Below are 25,328 nucleotides of genomic sequence, written 5' to 3' on the forward strand. Positions count from 1 at the left end.
CATACCCGATCTGATTTTCGCATGCAAATTAGGGTAACTGGCATGCAAAGTAGGAAGGGCCTTGATTCACCAAACAATTTAAGGCACACCGACTGGGCTGGCCAATCAAAAACCAAGCGACTGCTGAGGACCAGTCGCTCACTGAAATCCCAGCCCTGAAAAAACTGCTCTCTGCCACCCTGCCTGCCTGTGTGTTCAAGCGGCAAGCTTCACCCAGTGCTGCGGCTTCTCCCTTCCTCCTCCTGCACACGCAGTTACACTCCTCTGATATTCCTCAACATAATAAGCCAATGCAGTTCAGTGGCACGGTTCGTTTTTACAATGCTTCCTTTATAATATGTGCCACATGGCTCTTCCCTTTTGTTTACCTCTTCTGGGTTTTTTCTTGACTTGCCATTACACGTTTTATGGTTTCATTTGCTATTTGCTTTACTTGCTTAATTTGCTATTATTTGTCATATTTTTATTTGTCTGCCATATGCCTTTATCAGGGGAAAAAAAGCTGTGGTGTAGGCTGAAACAGTACATGCTCCCAGCCCAGCCATCGTTGGCCGTTTCACCTGAGCTTCCCACTAGCAAGCGCGGACTTGTCTTGCCCAGAGTCTAAAAAGAAAAAAAAAGCAGGCAGCATCGAGGTCAGAACTAACCCGAGTTTCTGTATATTTAGGATGGAGGCAGTAGCCCCATAAGAGGAGCTTAAAAAAAGCGCCATCCTCTTTCAAGTCATTGGGCTCTCTCCTGCAACGTGCAGGGTGAGGGGAAGGCTAGAGAAGGAAGGTGCATACATCCCGATCGCTCAACAGCGATCCGTGGGCGTGTTTGTGGGCATGCTTCCGACTAGATACTTTGAATGCAGGAAGTGTTGTGAATCAGTCGCCCAGCAAGACTCGGCCACGGATCGCCCCAAAAAATGAGGTTAGTGAATCTAAGCCTTAAATGCTTGCACCTAAAGATAGGTAAACTGATGCAGATTTACACTAGCATTCTATAATGGCAGTTGCACGCACAACTGCCGTTACAGAATCTACACTTAGCGTGCATCAGTCTGCCGCCTAAATTTGAGCAGCCTTTTAAGAATTTACTCCCTTCATGTAGATCAGGGGTGTCAAAGTCCCTCCTCGAGGGCTGCAATCCAGTCGGGTTTTCAGGATTTCCCCAATGAATATGCATGAGGTCTATTAGCATATAATGAAAGCAGTGCATGCCAATAGATCTCATGCATATTCATTGGGGAAATCCTGAAAACCCGACTGGATTGCGGCCCTCAAGGAGGGACTTTGACACCCCTGATGTAGATGTATAGTAGCACTATAGAAATAAGTAGTAAGTAATAGACATATATAGTACTGTATTTATGGTTTGTCAGTTTCATCTATTCATTCCAGTTGAAGCAGGCCCGTTAATCATGAAACTTCATATACACCTTCCACAGCTTCTGAGTGTGCTTGTGCTCCCCTCCCCTACCTCTTTCCAGCTTACCAGTCCCAGCAGTAACCCTTGCCCAGAATGCTTCATTGCAGCTCCTTTTAGATCCTACTACATGTGCACACATAGCTTGATCAGCAGGTGTCACTGAAGTATGATAATTGTACTCTCCTCCTTCGAAGGGGCTATTAGTGTTGTTGCACACACATAGTAGAGAATGACACGGGGACTCCCCGCAGGAACTCAATTTTCCCGTCCCGTCCCCGTGAGTTTTGTCACTTTCTCTGTCCCATCCCTCTAAACTCTAACTGCACAAGCCTCAAACACTTATGATTTTAAAGTGTTTGAGTCTTGTGCAAATGGGGCAGGGACAGGAAAAGAACTTGCTGGGAACGGGATGGGAAAATGAGTTCCCGTGGGTACAGGGACAAATTTGTCCCCATGACATTCTCTAACACATAGCTCCAATCAGACCAAGAGCTGAGACTAGAAATCAAACCTGGATCTCCCCTAGCCCAGGCATACCCAAATCTCACACATAAAGCTTAAAGTTACAGCATTCCATTTTCCAATTCTTTTAATATCTGTATCGTGTTCTTGTTGCTGACTTGTCCTGTGCCTTTTCATTTTGCTGACTTTGAGGAAAATAAACCCATAAGGCTTTTGTCAACTCGACACTGGTTATTTGAAAACTAACCATGGTTTTCATCAGTCCACAAATATCTTAATGCTCAAGTCTGGGTAAGCCGGAATATGACTGTCAATGAGCCCTATAATTGCACTTCAGTGGAAATTCTATATATGGCACCCAAAATTTGGCATAGGATACAAAAATGCTTAGCACTATTCTATAAAGTGCGTCTAAAGTTAGGTATGGTTTACATAATAGTGCCTAGCACCTGGACCTGAGACTAAAGTTAGGAGCAACAATTTATAGAAAACCTGGTATAAATCTCCACACCTAATTTAGGCCAAAGATTGGGTGTATTCTATAACAGTGTGCATACAAAAAATGTGCACGTAAATTCTAATTAGTGCTGATATAATTGCTTATTGGCAGCCAATTATTGGTGCTGATTAGATCATTAATTAAGTTGTGTGTTGTTGGAGGTATTAGTAAGAGAGGTCAATCACCACACTGAGGTATTAATAAGGTGGTTGATCTCTCTTTAATATCTCCAACAAAACTCAAAGCAGCATACCGGTATATAGAATCCGGGGGTTCATAAGAACATAAGCAGTGCCTCTGCTGGGTCAGACTTCAGGTCCATCTTGCCCAGCAGTCCGCTCCCGTGGCGGCCCGAACAGGTCACGGCCTGTCTGAGACACCAGAAGGGGCCCCCTTGCCACCTTGGTTTCCCATTGAGTTTTATCTTCCCATCGAAGTCCTAACCCTCCGGTCTTGCACATGCACGACCTGGTCGGATTTCTATACTTATTACTTGGTTTGCTTTCTATACCTGTGTTACATCCCAGCACCTCTTTCAGTATCCCACGATCCCCCTGTCCCTCAGGAATCCGTCCAATCCCTGTTTGAATCCCTGTACCGTACTCTGCCTGATCACTTCCTCCGGTAGCGCATTCCAAGTGTCCACGACCCTTTGGGTGAAGAAAAACTTCCTTGCATTTGTTCTGAACCTATCTCCCTTCAGTTTCTCCGAATGCCCCCTCGTGCCTGAAGAATCTGTCCATATCCACCCTCTCTATGCCCCTCATGATCTTGAAGGTCTCTATCATATCTCCCCTGAGCCTCCTTTTTTCCAGAGAGAAGAGCCCCAGCCTATCCAACCTCTCGGCATATGGGCAGTGTTCCAGCCCTCTTACCAGTTTCGTTGCTCTCCTTTGGACTCTCTCAAGCACTGCCATGTCCTTCTTGAGGTACGGCGACCAATATTGAACGCAGTATTCCAGATGTGGACGCACCATAGCTCTATACAATGGCATGATGACTTCCCGCGTCCTGGTTGTTATGCCCCTCTTTATGATGCCCAGCATTCTGTTGGCTTTTTTCGAGGCTGCTGCGCACTGTGCAGATGGCTTCAGTGATGCATCTACCAGCACACCCAAGTCTCTCCTGGACAGAGCTACCAAATGCAAAGCAACGTTCAGGAATTCAAAGGAGTGTCTAAAGTCTAAAACTTAACTGCTCTGAAAGAGCAAAAATACAGAATTTTCTAAAGATCACTGCAAAATGTTAAATGTTAATGCCCACCCTGCCAACTATACATACTAGGACCACTTATATGAATGACAAAGTCAGATTTCTAAATTTAACCCCTTTTCATGCTATTCTGTGTTAGTCATCATCTATTTGGCTTTTCCAGGTAAAGCTGATTTACTGTGCACCCACCGGGTAAAAAAATTAAGCTTCAGTGTGCGATGAGTCATTCCATTGCCTTCAATGAGAGTCATAAATTGATGACAGGATATAAGCAAACTGACACTTTTAGAGTATGCATCCTCTAAAGATAAATATTTGTTCTTACTAGCATCTTCTGTTTAGACCTACAGCACTCTCCAAAGAACAAAAATGTCCTAGAGTCATCCTATAGCCCAATCAATTACCTCATATATACACAGTACCAAAGAACTCACTCATATCTCATCTGTGCACAGACACAATTTCCTTTTTCTCTTTTATTCAGGGTTAGCTTATGCTCTCCTACACACTGATAAGAAAAAAGGTTATATAAAATAGAGAAGAACACTAATCATGTGGAGGGGCATTTTTGATAAGATGTCTAATTCTGTGGTTGGATATTTTGGGTAGAAAAAATTTTCATTTTCAAAGCTGCCAGATGTCTATCTTTTATTTTCGAAAATTACCTATATATAAATTTTGGTCCTTAGGACATCTATCTTTTTTGGCCATTTTCAAAAATAAAAACGTCCACATGAAAAACATACAAAAGCAAGTTTGGGGAGGGGCCTTAGGCGTCTGAGCCAATCAAGGCCTTGGGCCCCTCCTGTGCATCACATGATGCACCAAGGAGGGAAAGCCCGCCATTTAGGACCAGCGAGCCTTGAAGGAAGAAGGACTCTGTTTCCTTCCTCCTTCCAATGGACATAGATACCGGTGGGGGGGGGAGGGAATTGAGGGAGCATCTGGTGGCAGGAGGGAGTGGGCTTCCCTCAGACTGCCAATTTTCTTTCGCGGAGGCGGGAGGGGGGGGAATCAGCATGGCAGTAGGAAGTGGGCATTCTTCCTGCCGTTTTCGCTGCCGTGGGAGAGGAGGTCAATTCATGGTGCCAGTGCATCAGGGATGGCCGTCATTGGCAAGGGATGCTTTTTTCTTTCTTTTTTTTTGTCTAATGGGGCAGATATTATGCATGTATAACATGCACAGCATCTATGCCCATTAAAAAAAAAGGGCTAAACAGGTAAGCGACTTATCTTGATTGGTCGCTTTTTGCATCGCTAAAAGCGATCACTCTTTTCAGTACATTGGGAAGCCATGTTAGAGCATCAATTGCTCTACTAGTTTACATGGCATTTTAATATTAATTAGCTTATTTACATGGTCAGATCAGGGAACGATCGATCATGCAGAAAATCACAAGGTGAGCCGTTTTCTGCATCGTGTCGGCAAATGTGATCGTCGCTACAGCTGTCAAAACAGGTTTAGCGACGATCACTAGCTTTAGTGCATCTGGGCCAGAGTCTGGTATTCTTTGCCAGCATGACTTTAAAGGGGGACATCAAACACTAGGGTTTTAAGGGGGCATCTTATCCTAATTCTTGTTGCGGAGGGTTGCATAACAGAAGCATTTTTCTGAAACTTACACATCCTAGGTAGCAGGTGCAAATCCTGATGTTGACTTTCTGATGTTGTATGTAGATTGATAGGATAGTGATGAAATATCTTTATTTGCACATTTTTAAGTTATATAATGCTGACTGCAAAACAAGATTATTTAAATATTAATTAATTGATATGATTAAAATTTTTTGGCAAGTATGTGTTTCATTATAATGCATAAGTTTTCATATACATGCCTTTTGAATTTATACATGTAATTTTCAAAGAAGTTTTAATATAAATGTATAAGTGTTTTTTTAAATATATATATATGTTCTTCAAATTTATATGTAATTTCTAAAAAAGTTTTTTATGTGTATTATTGTAGACCCCTGAAGCAGGCCAAAGACCGAAATATTGGCAATGTCGGGTCTTTCGCTGAATAAAGAACTTTAGGTCCCAGTTCTGTTGGTTTGTGCACTTCTTTTTGGGTGTTATTGACTTGAATGTGTATTCGCTGATCCCTTTCTTTGTGTTTGACTTCCTAGGACAGACATTCATTCTCCTTCTGAAATGGGGAATAAGGCCCCGATTCTGCAAAGTACATCCAGATTGTAGGCAGCTGTAGGCGTCCTACAGCTGTCTAATCAGGCAATCGGGAGGCACATTTTCTAAAAAAAATGCTCCCTGGGCAGGTCACCTATATTGAAGGGTCGTGAAGGGCGGGGTCCGGCAGGAAGGGTTGGGTACCCTCCTGCCAGCGATCGTGGACTCTGTGAGCAGGAGGGGTTGGGCACCCTCTTGCCACGATCGTCAGGGGGGGGTGGAGAGGGAAGACTGGCGCCGTAGCCACAGTCCCTATACTTATCGCGGCAGGGAGATCCCTTGCCGCGATTAAGTATAGCGGGCATCCTAAACAGAATCCAGGCCTAAATGTTCATTTTTAAGATCCACCCTAGTCATGCTCCAAATACGTCTAGAGACCACCCCCTTGCCATTTGCACATTCTTCAGTTTTAGATACATATATCCTGGTTTTGTAATATCAGTACTTAGACATTTATACAAGCTATGCTTAAGTGCCAGTTTATGCATATCAAAAATGTGAATGCAACTTCTAAAAATAAGTACCATTGTGTAGCAGATGTAATCATTATAATGTTCTTGCAAGAAAAGTTTAACCAATCTTTATCAGGTTTGTTTGTGCTTCTAAATCAATTTTGTCTTTACTCCATCCCTAGTTTTGGGGATATCACTGCCAATCAGGCAGATGTTCAGGCTCCATACACTAAGGAAACCTAAAGGGGCATGTACAGACGTACATTCACTGTAAGCCCCACATGTTAATAAATGTGCTTAGTTCAGTCTCTAGCCTGATGTGTAAAACACACCAAGACATTACAATTATCTAAGATACTTCCTATTCAGCATTCTCCTTCCTCCTCCAATTGATTGCCTCTTTCTTTTAAGCCCTCCCCTGTTCCCCCATCACTTTTGATACACCTCCTTCTCAGTCTCCCTCTCCACCACATTCAGCCCAACTCCACTTTAAATCTCTCTCAAAATTCTCAGCTTCCCCATCCACAGGCTTAGGAAATAGCAAACCATTATTTACCAGATGAAGGTGGCAGAATCATAAGAACATAAGATTTGCTGCTTCTGGGTCAGACCAATGGTCCATCGTGCCCAGCAGTCCACTCACGCGGCGGCCCTTAGATCAAAGACCAGTGCCCTATTTGAGTCTAGCCTTACTTGCGTATGTTCTGTTCCAATAGAAACTTAACCAACCTTGAATCCCTGAATGGTGCTTTCCCCTATAACAGCCTCCGGGAGAGCATTCCAGACCTCCACCACTCTCTGGGTGAAGAAGAACTTCCTTACATTGTACGGAATCTTTTCCCTTCTAACTTTAGCGAGTGCCCTCTCATTCTCTCCACCTTGGAGAGAATGAACAATCTCTCTGTCTCTACTAAGTCAATTCCCTTCAATATCTTGAATGTTTTGATCATGTCCCCTCTCTCTGTCTTCTCTTTTCAAGGGAGAAGAGGCCCAGTTTCTCTAGCCTCTCGTTGTACGGCAACTCTCCTAGCCCCTTAACCATTTTTGTCGCTTTTCTCTGGACCCTTTCGAATACTACTATGTCCTTTTTCATGTACGGCGACCAATGTTGGATGCAGTATTCCAGGTGGGGGTGTACCATGGCCGGTATAACGGCATGATAACCTTTTCAGATCTGTTCATGATCCCCTTCTTAATCATTCCTAGCATTCTGTTCGCCGCCGCACATTGCACGGACGGTTTCATTGCCTTGTCTACAAGTACTCCCAAGTCTCTTTCCTGGGGGGGGTCTCTCCGAGTATAGCACCGGACATCCTGTATTTGTGCATATGACTTTGGTTACCGACATGCATCACCTTGCATATCCACGATGAACCTCATTTGCCATTTCGCGGCCCATTCCTCGAGCGTATTTATGTCTCTTTGTAGGTCTTCGCAATCCTTTTGTGGCCATCTAGGGTGCTTCACTGGAAACAAAGAAACAGAAACATGATGGCAGATAAAGGCCAAATGGCTCATCCAGTCTGCCCATCTGCAGGATCCACTATCTCCTGCTCTCCCTAGGAGATCCCACATGCTTATCCCACGCTGTCTTGAATTCAGACAGTCTTGGTCTCCACACCTCTAACGGGAAACTAATCTACACATCTACCATCCTTTCTGTAGAAAAGTATTTCCTTAGATTACTCTGGAGCCTATCACCTCTTAACTTCATCCTATGCCCTCTCATTCCAGAGCTTCCTTTCAAATGAAAGACACTCAACTCATGCGCATTTATGCCACGTAGGTATTTAAACATCTCTATCATATATCCCTTCCTCCATAGCCACTAGTTAGAGCCAGCACTATGAACAATTGTCTACTTCATTTAAAATTTCCACCAGGGAACACTCATGACCCTATCTGGGGTTGCAGCCCAGTTGGGGAATTACTGTTCTAGAATTAGTTCTAATAGAATCAATAGCCTAGTTCTGCCCAGAGCACATGGACTACCCTGTAGACCAGTGGTCTTCTCTAATTTTTTAAGTTGATGCCATTTTGGATTCAAACAAGATGAGGAGAACCATCAAATATATTCCCATGAGAGGCTATACTACTGACCAGTGTGTGTCAATAATATCCACCCCATCAGCTCGTCTTCAAACTTTTTATTGAGATACTCTCATTGAGAAATATCTTGGCCTTCAAGCATGTGGCTCTTCCCCTCATCTATTTTCCCCACTGTGCCATGATCTCAGGTAGAGAGGCAAAGAGTAGCAGGGCTACCCTAGAGGTCTCCATGGGCCACCATAGGCTCCCAGATCTTGCACTGAAGTACACTGGTATAAACTATAAATTGTATATTTACTTAAGATTCCAAGAAATGGCATATTCCATACATAATTCAGAAAACAGAGATATTAACCCCCCTCATTATATAATCTTAATGCCTAAACATAAGCAATATTTGCATGCTATGAATAATGAATATGTAGCATTCACATGTGTAAGTGCCAGTTGGGCATTAAGGGGTATTTCTACAAGCTTAATGTGAAACCTACATAGCGAGTATCTGCAAGGGAGGCATACACATAGGCAAGTCCCACATTTGGGCACATAATTTATAGAATACAACATTTACACCTTAACTTTTAGGCTTGCCTTTTACATGGCATAAATGATAGTGTCTAAGGAGGGAATTCATCAAGCAGCATTAGGACCCAAATAATGTGACTTAATGCCAAAAAATACTGGTGATAATTAAACTACCACAGTTTAGGTAGTAATGAGATGCAAAATATGCAAATGCATTTTTTGCACCTCATTACAATGCAAATAACCTAACGCAACTTACAGTGATACACTGCAAGCCATATTAGAACCCAGTAATCACAGTAAAAATAACACCAGTTTCTTACTGGGATTATTTTTCCATCTGGAAGCATTGGGCTACAAAGCCGATGCTCAAGGGCTACCATACCATGGTTCCTCCAAGCTTCCGATCCCCCCCCCACCAACCTAACCCCTCCAGTACATGGCCTGCCCCCCACTCCTACTCCCCACACTCATGATATCATTGGTGGTCCAGGGGGAGGATCCAAGAGGGTCTTCAGGCAAGAGTGATGCGTAATTGCTATTGCCCAGTCCCGCATCAGCTTCAAAATGGTCCCCCAAGCAGTAATTTCATGCCATTTTGAAGCCGCCTGAAGACCCACTGAATCACCAATGACACCAAAAAGTAACAGAATTTGGGGGTGGGGGGTGGGGAGGGTAGCAGAAGCCTAGGGTCCCTTATCTGGCAATCTAGGAGTACCAGGCCATGGCTTTGCAGCCCCAAAACTCCCAGGCCATAAGAATAATAGTGCTTGTGAGGTGGCTGGCACATGGCATTATTTTCTTCCCTCGGGATTCAGCAATGTATGGTACAGAGATCCTGTAGTTTGCAGAATCCCTCAGGGAATTAAGGTACAGTAAAAGGTGAACTTTTACTATAATTTCATAAATCTCCCCCCCCCCCGCCTTAAATTTGTTGGTGCACACATTCCAACTTATGCTCTATTGTCCAGAAGCCAATATAGAATTTGTGCTCAATACTGACATTTATAGAACTAACCTGCAAATATCTTAAATTGGAAAATATAGCAGTTATCACCATTATCAAGCAAAGAGCCACTGCTGAGCCTACATCTTCAGGTATTTACCTGATGTACCTCAAAATAATTTGCTTTGAGCTACAAATGAAAATCTGTGAGCTAAATATAACCACACTTCTGAAAAAAAAAAAAGGGTTGCAATAAATCCTACATATAAAGGTACAATTTTACGAATACATAAAATGTCATCTTGTCAAGCTAAATTGAAAATGTAAATATATGGAACAACTGGAGAGAGATCTGAATATGGATTAGGAACAATAGGGACTGATATGCTTACAAAACTGAAAGAAATGCAAGCTAAAAACATTATACTGATAGTATCTGACACCTAATAGAACATACTGCAAGCTTCAAACTATGGCTGGGGAAAATGAGGTGAAACTGAATCATTTCTCTGTACTTGCTGGAAATATCTTGCAAAGCAGCCATTTTGAGTAGAGAGAGTTGATTTAATAACCACAACTCCTAAACACCCAATGCCCTCCAACCCAGCCCGCAGATTAACCGTTCCCCTTAACTGTATCCATGACATCCTTTTTGTCTGTCTTGCCTGTTCAGATTGTAAACTCTTTTGAACAGGGACTGTTTTCTTATTCTTTGTGACTCTGTGCAGTGCTGCATGGTGTGCATCTGGTAGAGCTATAGAAATAATTAATAGTAGTAGTAACATAGAAACATAGAAAAAAGCAGCAGAAAAGGGCTATAGCCCACCAAGTCTGCCCATTCCAAGTATCCCCTCCCCTGAATTTACTCCATTAAAGATCCCACGTGAATATCCCATTTTCTCTTAAAATCCGTCATGCTGCTGGCCTTTATCACCTGGAGTGGGAATCTGTTCCAATGATCCACTACTCTTTCGGTGAAGAAGTACTTCCTGGAGTCGCCATGAAACTTCCCTCCCCTGATCTTCAGCGGATGCCCTCTGGTGGTCGAGGGTCCCATGAGCCAGAAGATATCATCTTCTGACTCGATGCGTCCCGTGATGTACTTATATGTTTCAATCATATCTCCCCGTTCTCTTCTTTCCTCAAGTGAGTACAGCCGCAATTTTTTTAATCTTTCTTCATACGTGAGATCTTTGAGCCCCAAGACCATCCTGGTGGCCGTTCGCTGAACCAACTCGATCCTCAGCACGTCCTTTCGGTAGCGTGGTCTCCAAAACCGAACACAGTACTCCAAGTGAGGCCTCACCATGGCTCTGTACAACGGCATCATAACTTCAGGTCTCCTGCTGACGAAACCTCTGCGGATACACCCCATCATTTGTCTTGCCCTGGAGGAAGCCTTCTCCACTTGATTGGCAACCTTCATGTCCTCACTAATGATCACCCCTGGGTCGTGTTCCGCCGTGGTCCTAACCAAGGTCTCACCATTTAGTACATAAGTTCTACGCGGGTTTCTCTTACCCAGGTGCATTATCTTGCATTTTTTAGCATTGAAGCCTAGCTGCCAAGTAGTTGACCATTGTTCCAGCAACAGTAGGTCGTGTGTCATATTATCAGGTAATAGTGTGATCTTTCTATTTTACTAATTTATTTAAACTGACTCTCCCAGCCTCCCCCCCCACCCCCACACTAGAAAATAATAAAAAGTTGTTATCTCTTTGGGGTCAGGGAAGGAGAATTTTTTTCACCTGGTGTAGAAAACATTCACCAGAGAATTTTATACCACTTTAAAACAGTAGAGAATCGAGCATCAAAAAAACAAAAGACAGAGGGGCATTTTCAGAAGGATGCCTAAGTGCAAAAACAAAAAAAAATTCAGGACAAAACACCGAAAAAATCCACCCATCTCACAACCATTTTCTGGTTTCCTTTTTGAAAATATGTGAGAAGGATGTTCTTATGCTGAAGAAGTTCATCCTGAACAGCCATTTTACATACTGAGGGCTCCTTTTACTAAAAGTTTATAGCATGGGTTTGCAACATAAATGCTCTGACACTCTGTATTTACCTCATTGACGTACGCTAAAAACCTCTAGTGCCGTTTAATAAAACCCAACATGAAACCCAAATTATAAACAAAGCACAAGGATATCTGTCTGGCAGCATTCTTATGAAAATGGCCACCCAGACATCCTTGCAGAACAGATTAGTGCAGTAGATTATGATCCAAGGGACACAGGGTTCAAATTAGAGAGTTCCATCCCCGCCCATCCCTATAAACTTCAGAATAGTGAGCTGCAACCATATTTGAAAAAACATAGGGGAGGGCTTCCAAAATTCAAGGGTTATCTTACAAAGCTGTCCTCGGTGCGGCAGAGCTGTGGGACTCACCTCTGGTTAAAGGTTCAGAGGATAAAATCATTTCTCAACCTTTGGCTGCTTTTGCATGTCAAGCATGGGAAGGTGGCCGAGAAAGCAACTCAAGGTTTCTTAATAGCAATTAATATCCTTTACAGCAGAACAGGCCAGCTAGAAGGTGTTTTAAAATTCTCAAACACCATTTCAGCTTAACCAGACACAGAAGCACATTTGAATCAGGGATTCCATTACATTGACTTAATCTGCTACATTTCTTGCTTTCATTGGAGCCATTATAAGAATGTACCTCCAACATAAACCACAAATATATCAGGTCAGCCTAATAAAAGTTCCAAAAACGCTCTCCATCCCCTTTTTTGTGTTCCGCCTCCCAGCCCCCATTTTTAAGAAAAATTACCAGTCAAATGGAGCTCGAGCCGCGAGGCTCGTCTTCTATTTCCTGTCTGCACTGCCCCAGCACACATAGCCGACCGGAAGCCTTCCCCGATGTCAGCGCTGATGTCGGAGGGAGGGAGGGCTTTGCTTAAGCCCTCCCTCCGACGTCAGCGCTGACATCGGGGAAGATTTCCGGTCAGCTGTGTGCTGCGGCAGGGCAGGTAGGAAAAAAAGACGAGCCTCGCGGCTCAAGTTTCCATCTAACTCCGCAGGATCCCCGCGACCCTAGGAGGCGTCCCCGCGGGATCCCCGTGACCCTAGGGGGCGTCCCCGCGGGATCCCCGTGACCCAAAGGGGGAACCCGCGGGTCCCACTGGATTCCCGTCGTCCCCGTTCCCGTGCAGCTCTCTAGTTCAAATCGCACTGTAGTCTTTATTCTTGTAAATGTGATCCCTCCAGGAACAGAAAATAACCTATTGTACCTGAATGTACACTACTTCAATAGCCTTCAGGCTTGCAGGTATCCTATATCTTTAGGCACAGTAAGTACTTTTCTGTTCCTGGAGGGTGACCCAGAAAACAAAACATTAATAGAGTTATACTGGGATTTGAACCTGTGCCCTTTGGTTAAGGGTCTACTGCACCAACCAGTAGGCTACTCCTCTGACCTGCTTGCTGTTTTGTTCAGAATGGCCATAATGCCTACAGCTGACAGAGAGCCTGGTTTTCCTTTCAAGCTTCATTTTCAGGGGCAAGGGAGGGGGCGGCAACCTTTGGAGGATTAAGGAGGGGTCATGCCTAGGGTTACCAAACGTTCGGGAAAGACCGAACATGTCCTCTTTCTAGAGGACTGTCAGGGGTCCCCTGACAGACTTTCCAAAACCCAGCAGTTTGTCCGGGTTTTGGAAAACCCTGATGAGCTCCAGTCGCATCTGGAGGGCATCTGAGCATGTGTGAATGACATCACACACATCCGCACATGCTTCAGGCCCTCCAGATGCAGCTGGAGCTTGTTGGGGAAGAAGAGAGGAGGTTTGTGGGGGCGGGACTGGAGGCTGAACTAGGAGGGGCTGGGGTGGAACAGGTCATGGCCATGTGTACTGATTTTTGTGGCCTGAAAAATGGCAACCCTAGTGAGCTGGCGTTGTCTGACAAAGGGTGCAAGGGTGGGGCAGGCCATATTGGAACAGATAGTGTGCAAGGTATTTGTGTTGAATACATAGTAGATTTTTCTACATGCAGACACCTACTTTTCATATGAATCTGGGTAAATCTAGTTAGTAATGCACTTGTGATTGATAAGGCCGACGCCCAATTAAGAGCATATGAAAAGTTAGGTGCAAAGAAATAAAAATTTGAATATGGATTGCAGTCAAGACCAGAAAAACACTAGGGATTAAAAGCTCTCTCCAAGCTTTCCGCAAACATCTGAAAACCGGGCTCTTCTAAAAATGTAAGCCTCTCCCCAACTTTGGTATCCCAAATCCTCAAAATCTCTTCATATCCTGCATCCCTAGTCCTCTAAATATTCTTCATACTTTGACCTCTAACCCTTTATTGTAGTTCCTTCCTATTACATCTCCTGTAAACCATGCCGAGCTCCACGAACGTGGAGAAGATGCGGTATACAAACCTAAGGATTAGATTAGATTAGATTAGTAAGAATAGTCATAACAATATTCAGTATTTATGTGAATTGATGGGTTAAGCAAGACCTCCACCAGACCTCCTGCCGACTTCCATTATAAGTTAAGGAGCGAAAGATCCCCGCTCCTCCCCCTCATCCAACCAGGACTCTAAGAGAGAACCATTCACTCTACCTAACACTCCGAACACTCCGAACCAGACATCAAACATGAAGCTCTCCCTGCATACACACAAACTAGCCACCCTCCTGATAATCCTCCTCATCTCTAGCTGGAAAACAACAGCAAACAACTTACCCACCACAACCTCAACCGCCAGTACAACCAACTTCCAAATTCCCAACAGAAGAATACTCACATCAAGAAACCCGAGCCACCACACCAGCACTCAACACCCCATCAATGTAATCTGGAGAAGAAGATCAACACCTCCGAAAACAAAATCTCATCCAACTCCCACAACACTCATATACCCGGAAACAACTTACATTCCCCAGACCAACACGACCTCCCTTACTTGTGCCTATGTTAACATCAGATCTCTAGGACCCAAAACAGAAAACATAAAAAATTGGATAAAAACAGAAAAACTTGACTGCCTATTCCTCACTGAAACCTGGTTAACCTCAGACACAGACCCTAGAATAAAAGAAGTATGCCCGCCAGGATACAAAATAACAGTAACCTGCAGAGAGAAAAAAAGAGGAGGAGGACTAGCAATAATATTCAAGAACTCCCTAACTCTAAACATTCTTGAGAAAACATCCACTCCACAAATGGATTTCCTAGCGTGTCAACTCACAAACCCAACACTAAAAAACTCTCTAAACTGCTTGCTCTGCTACATAACACCAGGAAACTGGACCACAGTGAGACCTGAATTTGAAAACTTCATCTACCTAAACTCACTAACAGCTGAATATAACCTCATCCTAGGAGACCTAAACCTACACCTAGAAGACACAACCTCCACACCAGCAAATAACTGTCTGTCCTTCCTCAATGCCTTATCCTTCCAGATCCTAAACCCACAAACCACTCATGAAAAAGGTCATCAACTGGACATTGCTGCCTTCATGTCTCACCAACCATCCAATCCAGCAATCCAAACTCCTAACGGAACATGGTCCCCATCCCTATGGTCAGACCACTACATTTATAACTTCAACATCAATTGGACCAAAACCAAACACACACCTCAATCAAAAAAAACCACATATACCTCACGCAAACATATCGACCCAACCATTTTCTGGTCAAATGTAGACGAAACTATCCAAGACTGCGACCCAAAAAACTTCATCTCCCACTGGAAAAATGTATCCACCAACATCCTGGATGATCTGGCACCCCTACAAACCAAAACCAGAACCAGCAGGAAATCAGACCAATGGTTTGATAATGAATTACTCCAACTCAAAAGACAGTGTAGAAGATTAGAAAGAAAATGGAGAAAAAAGAACCAAGATCAAACAAAAACCGACTGGAAAAAAATCAACAAACAATACAAAAATCTACTAAAAGATAAGAGGAAAAGCTACTATACTAATCTCATAGGCACGGAAACCCAAGATTCCAAAAAAATATTCCAAATCCTGAAAGAATTAACAGACACCAAACCATACACTACCACCACGAACACACCTCCACCATCACCCACCCTCTTAGCAGAACACTTCAAGAACAAAATCACCAACACCAGAGCCACACTCATCCTTAACCCATCCCATCAAAATCCAATCACAATCCACCCTACAGGAAAAGAGGCAATCGCAGCAGACAGAATTTGGACTCAATTCCCTAACATACAATGGTCAGAATTCAACAAATTCTACAAAAAATACAGCCATGCCTCCTGTGACCTCAACCATTGCCCCTCATATCTCCTTACCACCTCTAGTGTAAAATTCCGCACCATAACTCTACAATGGATCCAATTCACGCTCACAGAAGGCACATTCCCTGCTGACCTCAGCGAAATTGTCATCACCCCAATCCAAAAAGACCCAAAAGCACCACAAAACCTCCCATCTAACTTTAGACCTATAGCCTCAATTCCGCTATATGTCAAAATTATAGAAGGCCTAGTAGCCAAACTCCTCACCAATTACATAGAGGACCATAACCTACTCCACCCCATGCAATCAGGCTTCAGAACAAACTTCAGCACAGAGACACTACTAGGCTCCCTTATGGATACCGTCAGACAACAACTTAGTACAGGGAAAAAAATGCTACTCATACAACTGGACCTATCGGCGGCATTCGACCTAGTAGACCACAACATCCTTCTACAGATCTTAGATGCAATAGGCATCTCAGACAAAGTATACTCCTGGTTTGAAGGATTCCTAAAACTCAGAACCTACAGTGTAAAATCAAACAAAGAAAAGTCAGAATCCTGGTCAAACCCCTGCGGCGTACCACAAGGATCTCCACTATCCCCTACCCTCTTCAATCTCTACACTGCTTCTCTAGGAACGCATCTGGATAATCTAGGCATAACCTCCTATAGTTATGCGGATGACATCACCATCCTCGTCCCATACGATCATTCTAAACCTACCATGACAGACAAACTTCACCAAACACTTGAAGCAGTCACAACCTGGATGGAAAATCAAAAACTTAAACTCAACCAAGACAAAACCAAATTCATCCTCCTAGAAAATGACAAGATCCAAACCACAACCATCCTAGACATAAACGCAACCAAATATCCCATCCAAACCACCATAAAACTACTAGGCATGACCATAGACAGATGCTGCACAATGCAACCGCAAATAAATAAAACAATTCAAAAATCATTCGCAATCATGAGAAACCTGAGACAAGTCCGAAAATTCTTTGAAAGAACACAATTCCAACCTATAGTACAATCCCTAATACTAGGTATATTGGACTACTGTAACATACTCTTCCTTCCATGTCCTGCAACCACGATAAGACAACTCCAAACAATCCAAAATACAGCTTTGAGACTCATCTACTCATTGAAAAAACATGACCACATCACTGAAGCCTTCATCAACTCACACTGGCTCCCAATCCAAGAAAGAATCCAATTCAAATTCTACTGCATATTATTTAAAACCCTACACGGAGACAGCCCATCATACCTGAACAATCGCCTCATCCAAGCACCGAGTACCAGACACAGAAAAACGCACTCCCCATTCATACCCCCCCCAATCAAAGAAGTAAAAAGAACAAAACTACACGACGGCCTCCTAGCCACTCAAGCCGCAAGACTGGACAACCAGATCTCCAACCTTCTGATGACCACCCCAGACTATAGGACGTTCAGAAAAGAAATAAAAACCACACTTTTCAAGAAATTCCTGAAACAGCAATAACAACACGACCTCTAAATGCTCTTAAGATCTACAACTTACCTCTCTAGCTAATCACTGTAATTCTGTCTTTTTTAAATTAACCTTTTGTAATCCGCCTTGAACCGCAAGGTAATGGCGGAATAGAAATCCCTGATGTAATGTAATGTAATGTAATATATATATATATATATATATATGGAGGAGAGGTGAAGGTAAAAACTGTAAGGGCTTTTTCTTTCTTCCTTTCTATGTTCTCCTTTTTCTTAGTCTAAAACATTTCAGTTTTGCGCCTACAAGCCTCGTGGCTTTAATTAATACCAGATCGCGTGCGATTGAAGCATTCCCTGGATCCAGGTGCGGATGAATGAAATATGTGTGATAGAATGATTGAAATTAGTTTAAAATCTTTATATTTATAAGATTCAAAAACTTGGGAAATCCTGAGGAACTGGATTTTCCAGACATATGGGGGGGTCCTTTTATCAAGCTGCACTAGCGGGGTTAGCGCGTCGGACATTTCATCACGCGCTAACCCTCGCGTCTGGCTAAAAAACTAACGCCTGCTCAATGCAGGTGTTAGCGGCTAGCGCGGCAGGCGGTTTAACGTGCGTTTAACTCCCTACCGCAGCTTGATATAAAAGTTTGATTTATTTGACCTTTAGGGGTACCATGGAAACTAGCTATGGAATGTGAAAGGGAGGGAGTCTCCCTGCTCAAAAGTTTGAGTATTGTAACTTTCCTTAATTTTATAATACTGAATTAGATTTTAGGAAGGATGATCCTTATTTCCTTTTCACAATAATTAAGATTCTAGTAAAATAAAGCAGGGATATAAGAAATGTCTTTAGATTAAAGTATCTGAAATCTCAGGTTATTTTATAATCTAAACTCAACAAGACAAGAAGGGGGGGCTTGCTTTTTGGGCTTGGTGTCTGTGTGAAACTGTCAGCTTTGCAGACAACTTGGTCAGCGAACTGTTTTGATTCAAACTCTTAATGATAGTTTTATTTGGGTATATTATAATGGTATATACATACAGTATTCAGAAATTGCTATAAATAAATATATAATCTGTAAAACTTTTCTTTAAGCCTGGTATCTATAAGAGCTAAAAGGAATTCTATTGTTCAAATAAGTTTCGTCTTATACAGTGACGTGGTTATAGGTCATTGCAAGAGTACATAAGCAAGCACCAGCTTCTGCTCAGGGGGAAAAATCTCTCACTCCATATGGATCAATTAGACCTGGAGCAAGATTAATTGACTAATCCCCCCCCCCCAAACACAAGATGTTTTACGGAATTGGCAATGAATGTAATGCATATAATTAATTGGCAATGTAATCTTAATTCTAATTTGAACCTCAAGCTTAATTGGATATAAAATTGAATAAATATTATTTTGATTAAATTACATGTCTGTGTATGAGTTACTAGCATAAAATACCCTGTATGCTGGGACGTGACGCAAATCCGCGTACTCACTAGTCATGCCTTAATCCCTCCAGGGCTCAGCTACTCAATCAGAGCACCTTTTTGTAACTTGGATGTTACTGAAACAGTTCTAGATTAAAATGTTCTTTTTAGAAAGTCACATGATGTGGTGAGAAAGGTAAAACATGTTTCTTTTGAGCTCTTGTGTCTTGGACCTCATCCACCCCCATCAGGCGCTCAAAAACTACAGATTAATCGCAGTGCCTGTGAATTTTTGTATGGACAAATTTGTTCTCAGGCTTGAACTAAATATGAGTGTCAAAAGTTCAAGAAAAGAAAGATAGCTAAGTACTCCAACACTCATAGAATTTCTATAAGCGCTAGAGCATTTGGCGCCCTTGGACCACAGTAGAAACCACTATCGTGGCTTAGTAAAAGGGGAGGGGATTATTACGTTGTCATTTTAAACTTTTTTTCTACTAAATAGATTGAAACCAATTCCCATCATGCCCTAGAATACATATTGTTTAATAAAGCAGTGATTTTTACCATCCCTCAAACTGTCATTTTAGATCTTACTAGTTACCACATATTAGATCTAAAGCTTTTTAAGAGTATTTTCAGCAAAAAGCAGCACACTATTAATTGCTAACTGAGCTTAATCCCCGCCTGTCTTAAATAGCTGTGATGCAGACTCCTAGTGCCATATTAATTGAGGGGATGCAGACCAAACAAAGGAAGATGTTTGCACTCAGGCTGCACGATGCCATCATTCTATCAGACAACCTGCTTCTCTGGAGCTTATTATCTAATTAGTCAATTTCCTTTTGCATTCAAAATGAAAATTGTTCCTTTTGATTCATGAGGCAAAATGTACAAAAAGACTGCAGAGAGCTTTAGCCAGTTACAGATCCAAGTGCAACGACACTTGCAGAAACAGCACTGGATAATGTGCTGGCCAGATTTAAGACCTAAAAAACCAAAATATTTTTCTTAGCAAAACAGCTTCTCTGTTGTTGTTGTTGTTGTTCCTGGGAATTATGAAGAACAAAACCACATCGAGTTAAACTACTCGGGTAGAGAGCTGAACTCCACTATGGTATTAGCATTACAGGCTATGCATAAGAAAAGATAAATAGTAAGTCCAGCACTAGTGTAGTGGATGTTTGGTATTCCATTTACTCAAGAAGAATATAAGATTGAATAAAGGGAAGTTAGCAAACACTAGCATCTTTCAGTCTTCACGCTTTCCAGTCTCTTAAGCAATCATTCTTGTTTGTGGGTTCTCTAATCCCAATAGCTCATTAATATCTATCTTACAGGTCTTCACTGCTAATCCTCAGCCCAATGTGATATACTGATACATCTTTATAGCATTCCAGCTCTGTGCATTGTTGGAACTCAAAGCCTCTGTTGGAATGTAGTTCTAGCTTCATATTCTTGGGGGGGGAGGGGAGGGAAATGACATGACATATTTAATATATAAAACAAACAGGATTTCGGGTTAGTATATCATTCAAAAGACAACACAGCACTACGGTGATCCCCTACACCATACCATGGCATTGTCTCTCCAGAACAAGTATGCATACTCAAAGTCTGCACAGTATGGACCATGGACATAGCTGACCCTTCGGTTGGGAGAGGGGATATCCAGAGGTGATTAGGGGAGGCATTCTCTTCCTCCTCCTGCACCCACCTCCCGGCATGCCAAAAATAACAGCTTTCCTGGTGAGGATACTAAAGTCCTGCCAGCCAGACCTCATTTATTTACTGCTGCAGTACAGAAGCCAGCATTGCCAATGCCGGTACTCTCCAAGCAGACTCAGTTCTTGCACTGAGCGTGTGTGAGGAATTCTGGCATTGGCAGCTGAAGGTACACTGCTGACTTCTTCTATACTGCAGCGGCGCAAGGAGGAGGAAAGATGCTTGGTAACGAATATTTTGGACTGATAGGGCTTCAGCATCCCCAACAGTCATTTAACAGGAGTTGTATGTTTGGAGGGGACTTGAGCCTAAACTGGGGGGGGGGGGGAGGAGGCAGGCCCACTCTCTCCTACCGCCGAGCAACACATCCCCAACACCCCCTCTGTAGTGGGAGAGATGCCTACACTCCCTCTGGCCAACGGGGGGGGGGGGGGGGGGGGGGTTGCTTGGCGGTGTCCAAGATGAAGGCTTTATTTAAACAAATAATTCACATAAAAATGTCTAGAGCCTGAACCTCTGGGAAACATATGGACCCAACAAGGTCTGTGTTTCAAAAAAAGTGTCTTCTTCAGGGGTCCTATGGATGAAATGTGTATTAATGTGTGTCTTAATGTGTAATTAAAATAAAAAGTGATTTTATCTCACTCTATTGAAGTCTAGGATCCAATAATTGTGGACTAGAGATTGTCTTTATATGTTATGATATTTAATATCTTCTATATTGTATTGTAATTTGTTTTCTTTTTCTTCATTTGTTTTAATACAATCTTACTGTACAAGATGTTTATGCTTGGGAATATTGTATAAAATCATAAATAAATAAATAAAATAAAAATAAAAAATAAAAAGTGATAAAACAATAAAATAATAAAGGGCTCATAATCGAAACAGAAAAACATCTTAAAACAGGCTTAAATCGGCATTTGGACGATCAGTAACAAAAAACGTCCAAATGCTGATAATCGAACAGGGTTTTAAACGTATTTAAAAATGACTTAGGCCCTCACAGTGCTGCTGAACGACCAGAGCTAAAAGGGGCGTTTTAAGAGGTGTGGTGAGGGCATGATTTGGGAGGGACGTGGGCCGTCCTAGACTCAGTCGTACTGCATGTATAACCAAACACTGCCTAGATGGAACTTGGACGTTGTGACTTAGGCCATCTAAAACCAGGTCTAAGTCCACAAAAGGTATCCAAAGTGACCAGATAAGCACTGCAGACACAAAGTACAGACCCCCACACATAGCCCCAGTGATCACTGACTCCCCCCCCCCCATAAAAAAAATGTAATAACAACTTTACATATCTGCCTCCAGAACATCAGCACCTGGCAGCCTGGGATAGGAAAGCCTAGTAGAGCTGCACAGAGGTGGTTTAAGTGGTCTTGGGAGTGGGTTAGTGAACCATGGAGAGGAGGACCCAGGCCCATAAGCCACTCTAATCACTGCATTCATGGAGAAACATATGCACCCCTAAGAAACCCCCCCCCCCAAACCCTTTTGTACTGCCATATAAGTAGCTCCTGCAGCCATAAGGGCTATTGGGGTGGTAGATAGGTGGGTCTAGTAGATTCTGGGGGCATTTGGGGGGCTTACCATGACCTATAAGGGAGCTGTTGTGAGATGTTTATGTGGACCCCTTTTTGTGAAATTCACAGCAGTGCCCTGTAAGGTGCCACACTACTCTCTTGCCATGTCTGGGTGTCCAGTCCCTTACTTTTCTGGCCCCTCCCATGTCCAAAAGGTCTTTTTCTAGGCATTTTTGACTTGGATGGATTTTTAGACAAAAATGGGGTATAAAGATGGACGACTTAGCGGTCTGGATGATCAGGAGGCTGGACGTACAGTTGGACAATTTTCGGGAAAAAAAATATGCTGGACGTATTTTTTGAAAATAGACCTTTTCCTGTGTCCGACTTTGGACGATTTGTGAGTTAGGCCAAAACGGACTTAGACATTTCTTTTGATTATGGCCCTCCATGGATATAAATAGAAAGTGAGTTGAAATTTATGTAGGTTGTTCAGTAACTATATACAAAACATTACAGACCATCCAGAATGTTGCTGCTAGGCTTATATTCTCAGCAACAAAATAAGATAAGATGAAGCCTTTATAATCTCAGATTACATTGATTCTTTTTGATGCAAGGGATATTTTTAAATTATGTACATTGATTTTCTTGATTTTCCATGGAGAAATCCCAGACGAATTTAGTAGAACTACCATCTGTTTAGAAGTATAGCTTGATTAGCAATCATCGGGTGTTAAGATTTCTGAATCCTAGAGATATTAAATATAAAACAATACACTCTATCTTTTCCATATTTGGTGGCAAGATGGTGGAACTCTCTTCCAGTACAATTATGAACTATCCTCTCTTATGAGAGTTTCTGTAAAGTCCTGAAGACCTATTTGTTTACAAGATATCTCGTTCACTCTAATAGATAAGCAGATCTTTTATGTGTTTATGTTCTGATTTTTAATGTAAGATTGTAATGCCTGGTGATGGCCAGCTTCTTATTAACTTGGAAATTGAATTGAACTCCTATTGGAGTATATTAGCGATTCATAAATATTTATGTAATGTAATGTTGTGTGTATGAACAAGGACTACTTGAGGAAGGAGATGGTTTTGGAATGTTTTTAGAGCATTGCCTATTGCTCACAGTTCGAGAAGCTTGATATGGAGGATTTGTTCATGATGAGTCCATACTCCTTGAGTGTATAGGCCATCTAGATGAACACCCAATCCTAACATTGAAGTGTCTGTGGTTAGAAGTTTTGGATGGCAGGGAGGTTGGATGGGGAGACCTTGAGTGAGATTATGAGGAACCACCCATCTTTGGAGAAAGTGACGGAAGACCAAAATGACTTGACTTGGAGCATATAGATGTCCTGTCGCTTGGGTCATTGGGTTGATAGGGTCCATTGTAGTGAAGACAGGCAAATAGAGTAACGTGCACTGTTGGCACTATGTGATCCAGAAGGCATAAGAACTGAAGTGCAGAAGTGTGTTATAATGTGGAAACTGAGACACAGGTAAATGTTATTGACTAGTCTCTGTTTTGATAGAAAAGCTCGACCCTGAGTAGTATCCAGGAGAGCCCTGATGAACTCAAGCATCTGAGAAGGGTGCAGATGTGACTTTTGGTAGTTGATGGTAAACCCGAGCAGCTCCAGAAGATGAATTGTTGAGTTAATGACATGCTGAGCTGTTTGCGATTATGAAGCCTTGATCATCCAGTTGTCTAAGTAAAGAAATACTTGAAACTCCATATGTGAAGGGCTGTCACCACTACATAAAGTATTTTGTGAAGACTCAAGGTGCTGAAGCCAATTCAAAGGTCAAAACCTTGTACTTGAAATGTTGAGAATCAATGTGGAAGATACTTTCTGTGAGCAGGTAGGATGGATATGTGAGCATACGCATCTTTTACTTCTAGACAGTATAAACAATAACCTTTTTCCACTAGAGGTAGAAAAGTTCCCAGAAAGACCATGTGAAACTTCTCATTCAAAAAGTATTTGTTTAGGCCCCAGAGATCTAGAATAGTCTGAAGGCCTCTGACCTTTTTTGGCATTAGAAAATACATCTAATATAGCCACCAGCCTCTCTCTAGCAGAGGAGCAGTTTCTATTGTGTTTAGCTGAAGAAGGGCTGAGAGCTCTTGGTGAAGAAGGATCTTCTGGAGGGAGTTGAAAGGAGATTTTTGGTGGATGATTTTGGAGATTTTCTGAGCAAGCAGAGTGACAATGCTAAGGACCCACTTATCTGTTGTGATAAGAGTCCAGCATTGATGGAACTAGAGCAATCTTCTCCCAATGGGGAGATTGAGAGGAAAAAGTAGGGAAATGTTGGCAATGCTCTCTAGAAAGAAGTCAAAAGGATGGATGCTGTTTTGACTGAGGCTGTGATTTTTGAGTCCTTTGCTGTCACGCACAAGGTTGTTGAGAAGGCCTTGAAGATGATGAAGGTGGCTGATTTTAACGCGTTTTGGTGTTATAATAATAGGAGCATCTGGCGCTGGTTAGGCTGAGAGATGTGGCGCCTACCACCGTTTTTTTTTTCATTTTCCGTTAGTCTCTGCCTGTTCAATTTTATTTTTTTTGCTTCTCGTTGGACTCTTCCAAATGTTTGTTGCAGTCGTGAAAACTCAAGCATTCTCCCATTAGACATAACATCATCTAGCGTACGTATGCCTGCCTGCATCCATTGCTTCCAGAAGATCCAAAACTTGCCAATTTGAAACATTTCTTAAAGCTACTCGGTACCCTCTTTGACATGGAAGGGAAAACGGCTGATGCAAAGTCAAAGGGCTCAATGTCCCGGGTAGCGCAAGTAACTAAGATGCCAAACTAAACAATAGATGCTCCGAGGGAAAAAAAGGCCTCGAAGTGGCCCAAAGGCCGAAAAATAAAAATTCAACAAAAAGGAATCAAGGTCTGGTAAAATGCATGAACACGATAAAAACTACGAACTATGAGGAAAATAATGAAAAGTAAATATAAAAAGGTACACAATAAGGGTTAAAGTTCGATGTACTGAAGAGAGAACTTAAGATACAGCTTCTCAGCTGCACAGAAAATGAAGAACTGATAGTCCCGCAAGCTGACATTGGGTGGGAAGGCACTGGCATGCAGTATGGACATTTGCCAAAAAATTTAAAATGATAGTAGTGTACTCAGCAGTGTCCGTACTAGGTTCCCTGG

General features: G+C 42.4%; 1 protein-coding gene across 1 annotated transcript in view; it reads right to left on the bottom strand.

The window, feature by feature from the left end:
* Nucleotides 1-25,328, bottom strand: part of MTCL1 (microtubule crosslinking factor 1) — a 398,239-nt gene that overhangs the window by 119,515 nt on the left and 253,396 nt on the right.

The sequence above is a fragment of the Geotrypetes seraphini genome, chromosome 2, assembly GCF_902459505.1.
Source record: "Geotrypetes seraphini chromosome 2, aGeoSer1.1, whole genome shotgun sequence".
NCBI classification, from domain to species: domain Eukaryota; kingdom Metazoa; phylum Chordata; class Amphibia; order Gymnophiona; family Dermophiidae; genus Geotrypetes; species Geotrypetes seraphini.